The sequence below is a fragment of the Parasteatoda tepidariorum genome, chromosome 6 (genome assembly GCF_982258835.1).
Source record: "Parasteatoda tepidariorum strain Cologne lab strain chromosome 6, Ptep-v5.0, whole genome shotgun sequence".
Taxonomy (NCBI): domain Eukaryota; kingdom Metazoa; phylum Arthropoda; class Arachnida; order Araneae; family Theridiidae; genus Parasteatoda; species Parasteatoda tepidariorum.
This window is the reverse complement of record NC_141760.1, coordinates 18087896-18102088: the sequence shown is the minus strand read 5'-3', so window position 1 is coordinate 18102088 and position 14193 is coordinate 18087896. Positions and strand designations below refer to the sequence as shown.

The 14193-nt window shown below is 30.0% G+C and overlaps 1 protein-coding gene across 1 annotated transcript in view; it reads right to left on the bottom strand.

Moving 5' to 3' along the window:
- LOC107444347 (astacin-like metalloprotease toxin 5) overlaps positions 1 to 14193 on the bottom strand; it is a 63256-nt gene that overhangs the window by 9663 nt on the left and 39400 nt on the right. The gene's annotated exons all lie outside the window — the stretch shown is intronic.

The following is a 14193-nucleotide window of genomic DNA, read 5'->3' as shown; positions in this document are numbered from 1 at the left end:
ATTACTAATGAAATTAATTAATTAAATAATTTATTAAGGCTCGGGGATCCACAAAAAAAAGATTGATCATTTAGGGTTTCATAGTCCACTAAAATGGAAATTGCTGATTTAATCCATAATTATTATATACTAGCCGCCTAAGGCGGCCAGCTGTCCGCCACGCTGAAGGTTTTCACAAATAAAGTTTTTTAAAACATGGCAGGAAATCTGAAGATTAGTGGACAATTAAAGTGTTCCTGTCCAGCAATTTTGTCTTCATATCCAGTTCTGCTGCAGATGTGTTATAGCTCTTGAGGATGTTTGAAATTATATAGCTGCAACGCTTAAGGAAAAAAAGAACTAAAATGCTAAATACATGAAAAGAACACGAAAACGAATAAACTTTTTATGGTATCAATTTCTATTTCTATATAATTTTTTATGGTATCAAATTCTATTTCTATATCTGTTACGTCAAGCACTCAGGTATTATAATTTGATCTAGTTGTGCTTGTATGATTTTGATCTAGTTGCGCTTTCTACGTCATTTTGTTAACATCGTTTGGTTTGTTATTTCTAAGTTAACTTTCAAAAAATTGGCTGGCATCAACATTTTTATTCTTTAAGTTGTTTATTTTTTCTTTTGGAATTCGTTCCTTTTTAGCGAAATGTTTTTCAACCTAATCGAATTCTTTGCCGACTGTTCTCTGTATATATAAAGAAAATAAAGTAAATATTTTTAAAGTGTTGTGAAAAGAATTTTTAGTTGTACAAAGTACTACAATATCGCTATAAAAATTATCGTCTTCGCTTAAGAAAAAAAAATAGAGCGTGGAAAGAAGAAGAAAAACTTATTATAACAATTATGAACAGCGACAAATATATCAAAGCGAAGCGTTCTATTTACGTATCGAATATGTTGCCACATTTTTAATACAAAAGTTAAACTTTTCTCCACTTTAATAAATGTAAACTAATGCGAACTTTACAATTAAATTATTAATTCCTTCGTATATTATTGGTTTAAGTTGTTGAAAATTAATATTTCAATTGTGAGGTTCGCATTAGCATACATTTATAAGAGTGGGAAAAGTATATGCATTTTTTAATAGTTTTTTGAATATGGCTCTTTGAAGACGAAAAAGCAGACGAAAAGCATAGACTTACAAAATGACTGATAACTAAATAACTAATCAAAATTTTTGAAAAAGAAAAAAAATACTTCTTCATTATGTCAAAACACAATTATGGGCCGAGTTTCGTGCCCGGGCGAGGCTTCTGGGGCGATATATTGTGATTACAGACACACACACACACACACACACACAGCCGCTTTTATTATTATGTATAGATATGCAAAGCCTCTCTATATCGAAATCTATTGGTACCAGTTGAAAAGGAAAAGATCACTAAAGAGAAATTTTTTTATGAAAGAGTTACATATTTTTTGTCCGCATGCTAAATTAAAAGGTATACAATTAGATATTTTAATTTAGTCAAAAAGAAGAAGATCACAATTACCCACATATGTAACCAATGACGTCAGTTCCAGTTTATCGTTTATAAGCAAAATGTCATGTTAAGTTGAGCTAAGTTTTTTCACTTAAGTTAGAATGTTAATTAAAGTGATCTTACTAAAATCAGAGCCTTATGGCAAATCGAATTTGTTGAAATATAATTCTTTCTCGTCTGCGTCTTTTAATTAACTTAGATTTATTATTTGTTTATGTATTTTGTTGTAACCGTTTTATATTTTTGTTTTGCGCATCTGGCAACTTCGATGCATAATTAGTTCGTTTACGTTATACACGGCTTCATGCCCGTCCTTGTTTTAAGAAAGAAATATATAGTCAAAGAATTGAAATCTTTATGAAAGAATCTTTGTGTAAGAATATAGAATGTGTATCTTAAGAGAATTGGTATTTGATGGGCTTGTCTTACTCGAAATAGAATGGAAAGAACAGTTACAAACGTAATCAAATTGCACGTTTCAACAACCAATCTGGATCGGTATACCCACACTACGCCACTTACGGGTATTTTAAGTTATTTTTCCCAACATTACATGTATATAATTCAAAAATCTATGAACGGATGATTTATAATTTAGAAAATCTGATTTAAAGTTATTTTTCCCAACATTACATGTATATAATTCAAAAATCTATGAACGGATGATTTATAATTTAGAAAATCTGATTTAAAGTTATTTTTCCCAACATTACATGTATATAATTCAAAAATCTATGAACGGATGATTTATAATTTAGAAAATCTGATTTAAAGTTATTTTTCCCAACATTACATGTATATAATTCAAAAATCTATGAACGGATGATTTATAATTTAGAAAATCTGATTTAAAGTTATTTTTCCCAACATTGCATGTATATAATTCAAAAATCATATAAAACGCTATGAACAGATGATTTATAATTTAGGAAATCTGATTTAAAGTTATTTTTCCCAACATTACATGTATATAATTCAGAAATCATATAAAACGCTATGAACGGATGATTTATAATTTAAGAAATCTGATGTAAAGTTATTTTTCCCAACATTACATGTAAATAATTCAAAAATCATATAAAACTTTACTTTTTTTCTGCATTCTGGGGACCTCCCTATCCGAGTCTGACATGTTTACTAAACACTCTGCAAGATGGAGGTAACTGGTTCGAATCCCACTGCAACCCTGGTTGTATCTTTGCAATATCCTTCTTTAATTTATGCTGTTTGTTCTCCTTCAACTTGACAAGGGCTTATAAGCCGTCTTTGAAATGTGCACACAAGTATGTGCAACAATAATTAAATTTAGAACTCTAGTGTTGACCCTTACGAAAATTTAAGGTATATTTAAGATTGATTTGAGGTATTTTTTAAGGTATCGAGGTTGTTTTGAAATATATTTAAGGTTGCTGAGCAAACAGCAATAAAAATTATACCTCGTAAAGGTTGTAATTAAGGTGTACGAGGTTGTTTTATATACACTTCAGCTTGTTTTGAGGTTGTTTAAAATTCACTTCAAATCAAACAGACTGATAAGGTGATTTTTAAGGTATACTAGGTTGATTTTTTTCACTTGTAACAAAAGAGGTATTTTTCAGGTATAAAAATTTTTATCTTATTTCAACTAAAGAGAGTGAGGTATTTATTGAGGTATATGAAGTCATTTTATTTATACCTAAGCTTATATTGAGGTTGTTTTAAATCCACTTCAAATCAACCAGACTGATAAGGTGATTTTTAAGGTAGACGAAGTTGTTTTTCTTACACTTGTAACAAAAGAGGTATCAACAAAAGAGGATAAAAAAATCAACCTTATTTCAACTATTGAGAGTGAGGTATTTACGAGGCATAAAAAATATACCTTTTTTCTACTACAGAGAGTGAGGTATTTACAAGGTATAAAAAAATATACCTTATTTCAACTGAAGAGAGAGAGAGAGAGAGGTATTTATTGAGGTGTATGAAGTCATTTTATTTATACCTAAGCTCGTTTTAAGGTTGTTTAAAGTACACTTCATATTAAGTTGCTCACTTCCCAGAGTTCCGTGCGAGCAGGTAAATGGCGTGTGTGTTGACAATCGAAAGTCTATTCGAAAATCGGTAAGTGTGCTTGACATTTATTAATTTAGTTTTATCACTTTTAATCAAATATGCTTCAATTTTCTAATTTAAATTTTATTATTTTTGCTTTAAAGACGCCTCCTGATCTTAAATAATTTAAGTTGGAAGATATTCTTAGAGGCTATTGGTGTAGGTAGAGGCTATTGGTGGTTGGTAAATGCCAATTTTAATAAAATTGTCAACAATATCAATTTTAAAATCTAAATATTCAACGTTAAAACAATTCTCATTAGTTTTCTTCAAAATCAAATCTTTAGGATAAATACTATAAATAAAATTATTATTATCACAATTAAAAAACAAAATTAAATCATCAATATATCTAAAAGCATTAAATTCATTATGCTCAAGAAATTTAGCTTCAAAAAAATGCAGAAAAATATCAGCAAAATCACCAGAAAAGGAATTACCTTGTGGAATTCCAATAATTTGTTTATAAAAATCTAAACCATAAAAAGAACATTCTCAAAAAGATTAAACCTACATAAATCCAGCCAATTAGACTTATCAATTCCTTTTCTAATGCTTTTGCTGATATTTTTCTGCATTTTTTTGAAGCTAAATTTCTTGAGCATAATGAATTTAATGCTTTTAGATATATTGATGATTTGATTTTGTTTAATTGTGATAATTATAATTTTATTTATAGTATTTATCCCAAAGATTTGATTTTGCAGAAAACTAATGAGAATTGTTTTAATGTTGAATATTTAGATTTTAAAATTGATATTGTTGACAATTTTATTAAAATTGGTGTTTTTGATAAAAGAAAAGCTTTTAAATTTAAAGTTATTTTTTTCTGCAACTTTAATACTAATTTGTGTAAAAAAATTTTTTAAAAATTTGGTTTTTTCGCAATTGGTTAGGATTAAAAATATTTGCAATAATGGTGAAAGTTTTCGGGAAGCTGTGAATAATTTTTTAAATAATTTGAGTAATAATGATTTTCCTTTTAATTTTTGTAAAGTTATTTTTTAATAAGGAAAATGATTGAAGAATTCTAGTTTTTTATATTTTCTTCTTTTAACAGGGCGCAATTCAAGTCTTAACTGAGCAGCCCCAGTTGAGCATTCTATTAATTTGTTACGTATCTATTTCTTGAATTCTTTTTTCTCAATCTGTGCAATGTAATAGATGGCGTTGTTTTCTTTAGTTTTAGTGTTTCCTTTTCATTCAGTGTGCTTATTAAATCGATGTTTGACCTGGTTAAAGTAAGTTTCGAGTTTTTATTTTCTGATGAATTTGTTTGAGTTTCTTTTCTAAATTGGTTCTTTGTATTTCATGTTTTTTCCTGGACTTCTATACAAAACCTTCGGGGTACTGAGGGTGTTACTTTAGGCATTTGCCTCCCCCTTCAATAGAAAAGGTTTTGTTTTACGGCTTCTGGGGCCGGTACCCCCCCCCCCCCCGAAGACGTCGGCTTCGGTGGTCATATTTTTACTTCCTTCGTTTCCTTTATTACTACATTTATCCTTTTTGTGAAACAATTGTTCGTATTTAACCAAATGTTTGTAACAACTAACTATTGGTTTTATTCCGCTCGGTATTAAAAGTTAAAAAGTAGATATTACTCAACTTATTTTAAAAGTATTATTTCAAATAATGGGATACTCTCAACTCGAGAAGAAGAACACCACTGAAATCAGCTGTTTGGGTATGAACAAGATGGCGGCGTAATGTTAAGTCAATGGGACTTAGAATAATTTCTCCCGACTTTTAATTAAATATTTAACAATGCCTCATAATTGTTGTGCTTATGGGTGTACCAACAATTCAGCAAAGCCTGAATGTATTGAAAAGGGAATATCTTTCCATAGATTTCATTTGGAAGACAAAGTTATAATGCGAGCGTGGCTTGTTGCTTTGAAGCGACAACATTTTGAACCAACTGTTCATAGTAAATTGTGTTCAGAGCATTTTACGCCTGATTGTTTTGATTATCAAAATTTGTGGAACTCTCCTCAAACTAAAAGAGAGAAGATAAAGAAAGATGCTGTGCCGTCCCTTTTTAAATTTAAACCCAATAAGCGAACTAGAGCGCCGACATCATACACTTTTGGTGCATCAGTTAGCAGGTAAGTGAAACTTTTATGGGCATGTACTCTCCATTGTTGTGAACCTTAAAAACTTGTCCAGTTAAATAATAGTCTACAATATGTATAACAGCTACTGTTTTTACACTTTCGAACAACATGGAAAGAGTAATGTGTATATATGTTTACAGTAATAATTCAAGGTGGATAGGACCGAATTTCCTCGATCGATCAAAACGTCGAGTTATCTAAACCCTAAAATTTCAAAATAAAGCATTTTAATTTTATCTTAATGTGTTTCATGAAAAGTGTACACCTACCTATATTGAATAAATTAAAGATGACTGGTTGAACAACAATAGAAATCAGAGGCAGAATTACTTTAAATTGTTTTGGTAATTATTTGAGAGGTAACTGATTTTTCTCACTAGCTTTAATTCATGGGAAACTGAAACAATCAAAACTCAAATTATTGCGATACTACTGTATAGATATGTAAACATTACACACCTAAACATTAACGTTGGTTATAATGTATATATATTTCATTTTAGTACGCAAGATGATTTGGATACAGAAGCAGAGCCAACCTCCTTGTCCAAGTCAACACAAACTGATATAGGGTTTTGTACTCTCATCGATGAGCTTGATCTCAAAATTAAAGAGTTAGAGATGCTGAAAAAAAATTCAAAATGCCTATTTCAATCCTAAAGAGATGACCAATGATGAACTGAACACCTTTACTGGATTTGACAGCGAGACTTTTTTCAAAATTTTTTAACTTCTTAAATTTCAAAGAACGAAGAAGTCCTCTTCAAGAATTCACGCCTTTGCAAGAATTTTTTGTCTTTATGATCAAATTGAGAACGGGTGTGACATTAGATTTTCTTGCATATGTTTTTAAGGTAACATTTGGTGAAGGACAAAAATAAAATGTTCCTTTGTTTTTTAATAACTAAAATGATGTTGGTTATAATAACTGCTAATAACATAAATTATATTACAAAATTTATGTACTTATTTATTTCAACGCGTAATACAAACAATTTTGTGATATAATATATATTGTTAGTATAAACATATTGATGCTTGTTTAATATTTTTGATACATTTATTAATTTATTTTATTTTCAAATTGTTAAAGACACTATTAATTTTAAGCGGGTCGCATTCATTTCATCGACAATCACTTCATCGACACACCATTTCATCGACACCACTTCATCGACAGGCCGTTTCATCGACTAGGTCATTTCGTCGACAGGCCGTTTCCTCGACAGGGTTGTTTCGTCGACAGGCCATTTCGTCGACAGGGTCATTTCGTCGACAAGTCATTTCGTCGACAGGGTCATTTCGTCGACAGGGTCATTTCGTCGACAGGGTCATTTCGTCGACAAGTCATTTCGTCGACAGGATCATTTCGTCGACAAGTCGTTTCATCGACAAGTCATTTCGTCGACAGGGTCATTTCGTCGACAGGGTCATTTCGTCGACAGGGTCATTTCGTCGACAAGGTCATTTCGTCGACAATATTAAGAGAAGATTATTTTGTAGGCAAAGTCATGCGTAATTTTGAAACTAGTCTTATGATTCTTTTACAATAGACGTTATGCCCCTTGCACTTTTTTGTAATTTAGTATATTTCTGATGAAATTTTTTAAGCCTAGCCTGATGCAAAGTCTTAATAGTATGTTGAAGTTGCCGGAAAAGAGCATTTCATTTGAAAATTGCCTACTCCTCTATTCACATCACGTTGCAAAAACGAAACATTAATTGTATTTTACGCATTTAAGTTTTATATTGCACAATTTTTTTCTAATCATATTTAACACATTTGTTTCTAAGATTAATTTTTAATGTACATTATTGTAGATTATCATCGCAAAAGCAATTGCAACAACTATTGTGAATGATTCTTGATGTAGGGAGTGAATGACGGGTGAAATTAGGAAGGAAAAAAAGACGGTATAAAATTAATCTGTGAGATAATGAAACCATGTGGTCGATAGATAATTTCAATGACAAGGTTTTTTCGTCAACAGGCCGCTTCAGCTGCAAAAATTTTCTGTCGATAAAAAAGAAAATTATACTTATATAACGTTCCCCGCAATGAGTAAAACGCGTTAATACAGTTTAAAATCTTGTCCAAAAAAAAGAGAAGGAAAAGGAACTAACTTTTGTGTACAAAGAATTTAATCCGAAAAACACAAATCTTTTAGATAGTTAGCTAGTAAGATTACTTCTTGTTTTATCAAAAATTTATATATTCCCTGTGCTTAGATATTTCTTTTTTTCAAGCTCAGTTGATTTTTTTTCATATTCAAGTAATCGTTAATTTTGTTACTATTGACATATTAATAAAATTTTCTTACATGAAATTTCAATATTTATATATTTTCTCTTTAAAAGAAAGATCGATATAGGAAAAAAACAAACTAAGTTGTATGAGTGGCTATTACGAAGGTTAGCGAGCGAAGTGAGCAACGGGCTGAACTTCCTAGCATTATAAAAATCTTGGGAAAAAATGCATGAGGGGAAAAATAAAATGAAAATCCAACTTGGAAAACATATTGGGAAATAATGTTGATAAAAATTTTTGTTCTAATCCTCTTCCTCATGTCTTTGTCAGCTATTCTGCTGAAGAAGGAAGTTTCTGACAATTCTTGTAAAATTTAAATGAAATATTATTTGAAACAGAAATCTTGTTCTCGCATTTCCAGTTTATTTTATTTCTTATTTAATTAATTATTTATAACGTTTTGGCGTTTAATAGTTTAATATGTATTTTATCCTATATGTTCCCTAAACATTTATAAGTTTTTTTACCTTATAAAATAAACTTCGTTAATGTTTCATTTTAGTTTTGAGTCTCCTGGCTTGTTCAGGCAGAAAATAATCAAAATTTTGATTGGCGATAAGTCGTGCTAATAGTGGTCAGTAAGCGTTTGAAAATTGTGTTTTCATCCTGTGTAGAAAATCAGTTAAAAATTTCAGCAATTATACTAGTAAAAAATTGGTCAAATTTTAATTCCACGATTTTTTTTTCTTTTTTGTAGAGTAGGAGTTATTTATTCTTACGTTTAAATTCCAAGCTTGACTTTTTGTTAATTTTCTTTTAAGCAAAATGTGTCTAATTTAAATCCTGCAAATAAAAAATGAATTAATTCATCATTTACTTACTACAATTATTATTCTTATTAAATAATACTATTATTATTTAATTATAATAATAGTATAATTCAAAAATAGTATAATTTGATAGTATTAGATTATAATTGAATATATTAAATTCACTATTCATAGAAAAAACATATTTTGTGAAGACCAAACACTAACAGGCTTGCAGCGTTACGCCCGTGCATCTAAACAATTTTGGTAAGGTGAGTAGCACTTTAAATATTGTGGGAATCTACAACTGCCTCGGTAAATACCTAAACATCAAGTTTGTGTTCCTATTGTTCTTCGAAATCTCTAACAGTAGTAACGAAACTAAGACTCAATTCGATTGTTCGAATACGCATATTCCTGTCCTAATGTTAAAGATGCTGAACAAAAAGTTTAAAATTGCAATTAAAGTGAACATTAAGAAATTACTTTTCCATCATAAAAAACCTAGAATTTTTTTTCTACTTACGCAGATATAATAATTAGGTCTATGATTATTTTCATTTCTGTGAGAATTCGACTGATGTCTATGTTTTTGTTAAAATTTATGTAAAAATGTTGAAAATTTTTACAGCAATAAATTTAGCTTTCCTCTCCTTGAAATAGTGTCTAAATTTGCATTGTAATATATTTTTATTACTTTTAATTCTAAAAATATATTTTATTAATTTGATTTGATATTAATAAAACAGTTTGATTGTTAACGTAACACTATATTAACTGCAACCACGGTCCGGATATCATGCTTGGTAATGTTCTGAAGACAATCCTTACCTATCCTAAAAATAAGTGTCGAGCTATTACGATTTAGATATAGAAAAGTAGATTTCGATACATCAACCGTTTAAACGCTTCTCAACTACCTATTAATTAATTTAAAAAGCGAACTTCTTTTAGTGCAATTGGAACAATAAACCGCCATAAAGAATTTTACTTTAGTATAAAATTAAATAAGTGCATTTTTCTAATTAATAATAGAAATATTTAGATTAAATCTCTAAAATAGTATCAGAATTACGCATGACACTATCAACGAAATGACCCTGTCGACGAAATGACCCTGTCAATGAAAAGACCCTGTCGACGAAATGACTTGTCAACGAAATGACTTGTCGACGAAATGACCCTGTCGACGAAATGACTTGTCGACGAAATGACCCTGTCGACGAAATGACTTGTCGACGAAATGACCCTGTCGACGAAATCACTTGACGACGAAATGACCCTGTCGATGAAATGACCTTGTCGACCAAATGACCCTGTCGACGAAATGATCCTGTCGACGAAAAGACCCTGTCGACGAAACGACTTGTCGACGAAATGACCCTGTCGACGAAATGACTTGTCGACGAAATGACCCTGTCGACGAATTGACTTGTCGACGAAATGACCCTGTCGACGAATTGACTTGTCGACGAAATGACCCTGTCGACGAAATAACCCTGTCGATGAAATGACCCTGTCGACGAAATGACTTGTCGACGAAATGACCCTGTCGACGAAATGACTTGTCGATGAAATGACCCTGTCGACGAAATGACTTGTCGACGAAACAACCCTGTCGAGGAAACGGCCTGTCGACGAAATGACCTAGTCGATGAAATGGCCTGTCGATGAAGTGGTGTCGATGAAATGGCCTGTCGATGAAGTGATTGTCGATGAAATGAACCAGACCCATTTTAAGCACACATTCAAAAAAATAAAAGTCTAGTAACAAAGAGTTTATGGAATTAATATTTTAGTCTTATAAAAAATTAACTGGGATATTAAATTTTTTTAGTTACCTATGTTGTTCGCCATGTTTTAGATTAAACATGTCAAACAATTGTTTTGCATCTTTTATTATTTCCTAATATATTTTGTTTGACTTATGAAATGCAGTTGATATTTAATAGTAAATTTTCTTGTTATAGGTCTCTTCTTCAACTATTTCAAGGACTTTCAACAAAGTTACAGAGATCGTATATTTAAAAATCAGCCAAGTAGACATCTGGCCAGATCGACAGCAAGTACTTGAAAATATGCCTGCGTCATTTAAATCCAAATATCTAAATTGCCGCGTAATTATAGATTGCACAGTTATATTATAGATTGCACAATTATAGATTGCCTCACTTAAAATAACTCACAACTTTAAAATAAATGCTCCTTATCAGCTTGTAATTTGTTCTATTCGATTGAGTGTAAAAAAAGAATAAAAATTGGTTAATTACTTTAAAATTTTAATTTATTAAACGATTGTTGATTCTCGATTACATTTATTAAAAAATATTAAAATAACTATTTTTTAAGAAACTCTGATGTGATTGACAATAACGGAAGTCCTTTTCAGAATCATTTTTGATGCTGCAGCGTCGAAAATTTATAAAAAAGCTATTAGTTTCAGGAAGTCTGACAAAAAGTTTAAAAATATAGGCTAGGTTTATTGAGTTTAAAGATTTGTAAGAAAAAAAGAAAGAAAATATAATTATCAAACTTACAAGTACCATAATGATACCAGATGCATAGAAAAATAAAAAGTGTTAAAATTGCATAATAAGATTGGAATTATATATTTGAATTTCTGTAAATGTTGTTAGTGGTAGTACTGTCTTCAGTGTACTTTATTTAGTGGCTGTGGTACCTGTCATGCTTTTTAGCTACGAGGATTGAATAGAAGAAGAGTAATACTATTTATCTGAAAAAGAAAATTAATTTCATACAGTTAATTGAAATAATAAATAAAACAATTTCTTATATTTTAATAGTTTAAAACCTGCCGCTATTATTGTAAATATGACTTTCTTACTAATTCATTTTTTTTTTTCTTTTAGGTTCCAATAATTACAAGCTTCAACAGGAAGACGGAAACAGTATTTAAAATAATTTTGTTGGTTTGTAAAAAAATAAAATTTTTGTTTTAAATAAAAGTAATTTGAATTTCAGCTGACTAATTATTTAAATTTGTAGTTTTATAGCTTAAGAAATTCAAGCACCTTAGACAACTATCTTCTAAAAATATGAGTTCCCATAAATAATTTTTACTAATTATAGAATTTGGATAAGTGTTATTTTAAGATGATTTAATTCAATCTATTAAATTTACGAAAGAATTATGCATTTGAAATTTTCTTTTATAGCTTAACAAAAGAAGCAATTACTGCCGAAGGTTTAATATTAAAAACTTCAGATTGATAAATGAAGAAAGATCTCTACTAGTGAAAAAGTGAAATGATATACATTATTCTTCATATAATATATATAATATCTTTATATATAGTATATTTTTTATATAGTGAGGTTAAAAATGATTAACTAGGTGGTCCCTATAACATCTCACCTTCGTAAGTACTAAAAAAAACAGCTTTAGGTTGAGCTACATAAGCCTGAAGTGTAAAATTTCACATCTTTGGTTGATAAATTAATACTTCTAAAAATACAAAAATATATACTTGAGGTTACGAAATAATTATTTAAGGTAGAACATGTAACGCGCGACGTTATAGAAAAATAACCTTTCCAAGTGTTGCAAATACACTTCAGGCTGATTTATAACAACCAGAAGTGTAAAATGGCACACCTTAGGATGAAAAATATATACCTCCACAAGCATAAGATTAGATACCTGAGGTTAAAAAATAATTACCTGAGGTAGAACAAAATACACCTGAGGTTGATTTATAACAACCAGAAGTGTAAAATGACACATCATAGAGTGAAAAATATATACCTCTACAAGCATAAGATTAGATACCTGAGGTTGATTTATAATTACCTGAAGTGCAAAATGACACACCTTAGGTTGTTGAATAAATACTTCAACAAGTGTAAAAAAATATACTTCAGGCTGATAAGTAATAACCTAAGGTTGAAAATGAAACACTTTAAAGTAGTAAATATCTACCTTTCCACAGATGTAAAATTAAACACCTCAGGTTGAAATATACCTCTGGAGGTATATTTGATTTTGAGGTATTCATTTGCACCCTTATCAACCTTAAGGACGTATTTAAATAACAACCTCCTTTATACCTCGATTTTTTGATAAGGAGAAATTTTTAAAATGTTTTTGTTTAAAAAAAATGGCGAGTGGGACTAGTCGTGCATTTATTTCGAATAATTAAAAAGTTGTGACAAAAGTATGTTGCTATCAGTCTTTTTCAGAAAGAGATAATGCATTGTAGCCAACTATTATGCTTTTTGCAAAATATTTTATACAGTGTTAGGCAGTTAACAGAATTTTTGGTGTAATTTTGCCAACATTTCAAAAGCTTCACAAGTGAACTGGATCGAAATGGCGTTTCATAAGAGCTTCTGAATCATTTACATGTAATGGTGAGGAAAATCAAACATTCAAAACAATGAATCATGCATTTAAACGTACTTAACCACTAGAACAGTGTTTCCCAAACTTGTGACTTTTGTGTACCCTTTCTAAATTTTTCGTAACACCATGTACCACAAACAAAAAAATGAATGTATTTCTTACTATAAAAAAATTGCACTAAAGTAAAAAATCACAACTGGCTGCTGACACCACAATTATTAATTGTCAACTCAGCAAAAAATAACCAATAGAAAAATACGTAATCGTAAATTTTCATGACTAGCTTTGTTTTTAAATAAAAATGTTTGAAATTTTCGTTTGTTGCAAGATATTTCGCATAAAAACGTGTACCCCCATAAACTGTTCACGTACCCCTTAAGGTACGCATACCATACTTTGGGAAACACTGCACTAGAAGAATTTTCTGTTGAAGGGAAGACCTGCACTGTAAAAAACCTCGGTAAACGTTTAACCAATGCTTAGTGCAAAGTTTCTAATTGCACCATAAATTCGATAAATGAAAAATTATTTTATTTAGGTTACGGTTAGGTTCTATGGATAAGTTGGTAAATATGATTAAGAAATGCGCTTATGGCACAATCAATTACAACAAACTTTCATACTATGACAGGCAGCACGAGTTTTAACCGTGACCGATAACTCATTTTGTAGCTGTTGACTGATGAACGATTTTGTTGTTGAAGCTTCCTATCATCCCTTGCAAGTTGTCTTTAAAATTGTCTATTTCCTTTGCAGGTAAGTAAACTTTTCTTATTTATTTGCATTAATGACAGTTCATTTGTTTCATATCAACTTTAAAATTTTTATTGTCTGTTTTGAAAGTGTTAGCTTCAAATTTCTTCTAGAAAACTATATTCATTGTATGAATAATTAAATACAGTAGAAACCTCTATTTAACGAAGTTGCTAAATCCCGATAATAAGTTCGTTATATGGAAAGTTTGTTAAACAAAAAATCGCCTTTTAAAATGCCTAAACACAAAACAGGTTCTTAATTCATAAACACTAGACATAATTTAACAAAAAAAGCCAAGGATACACTTTTAGCTTGTAAACT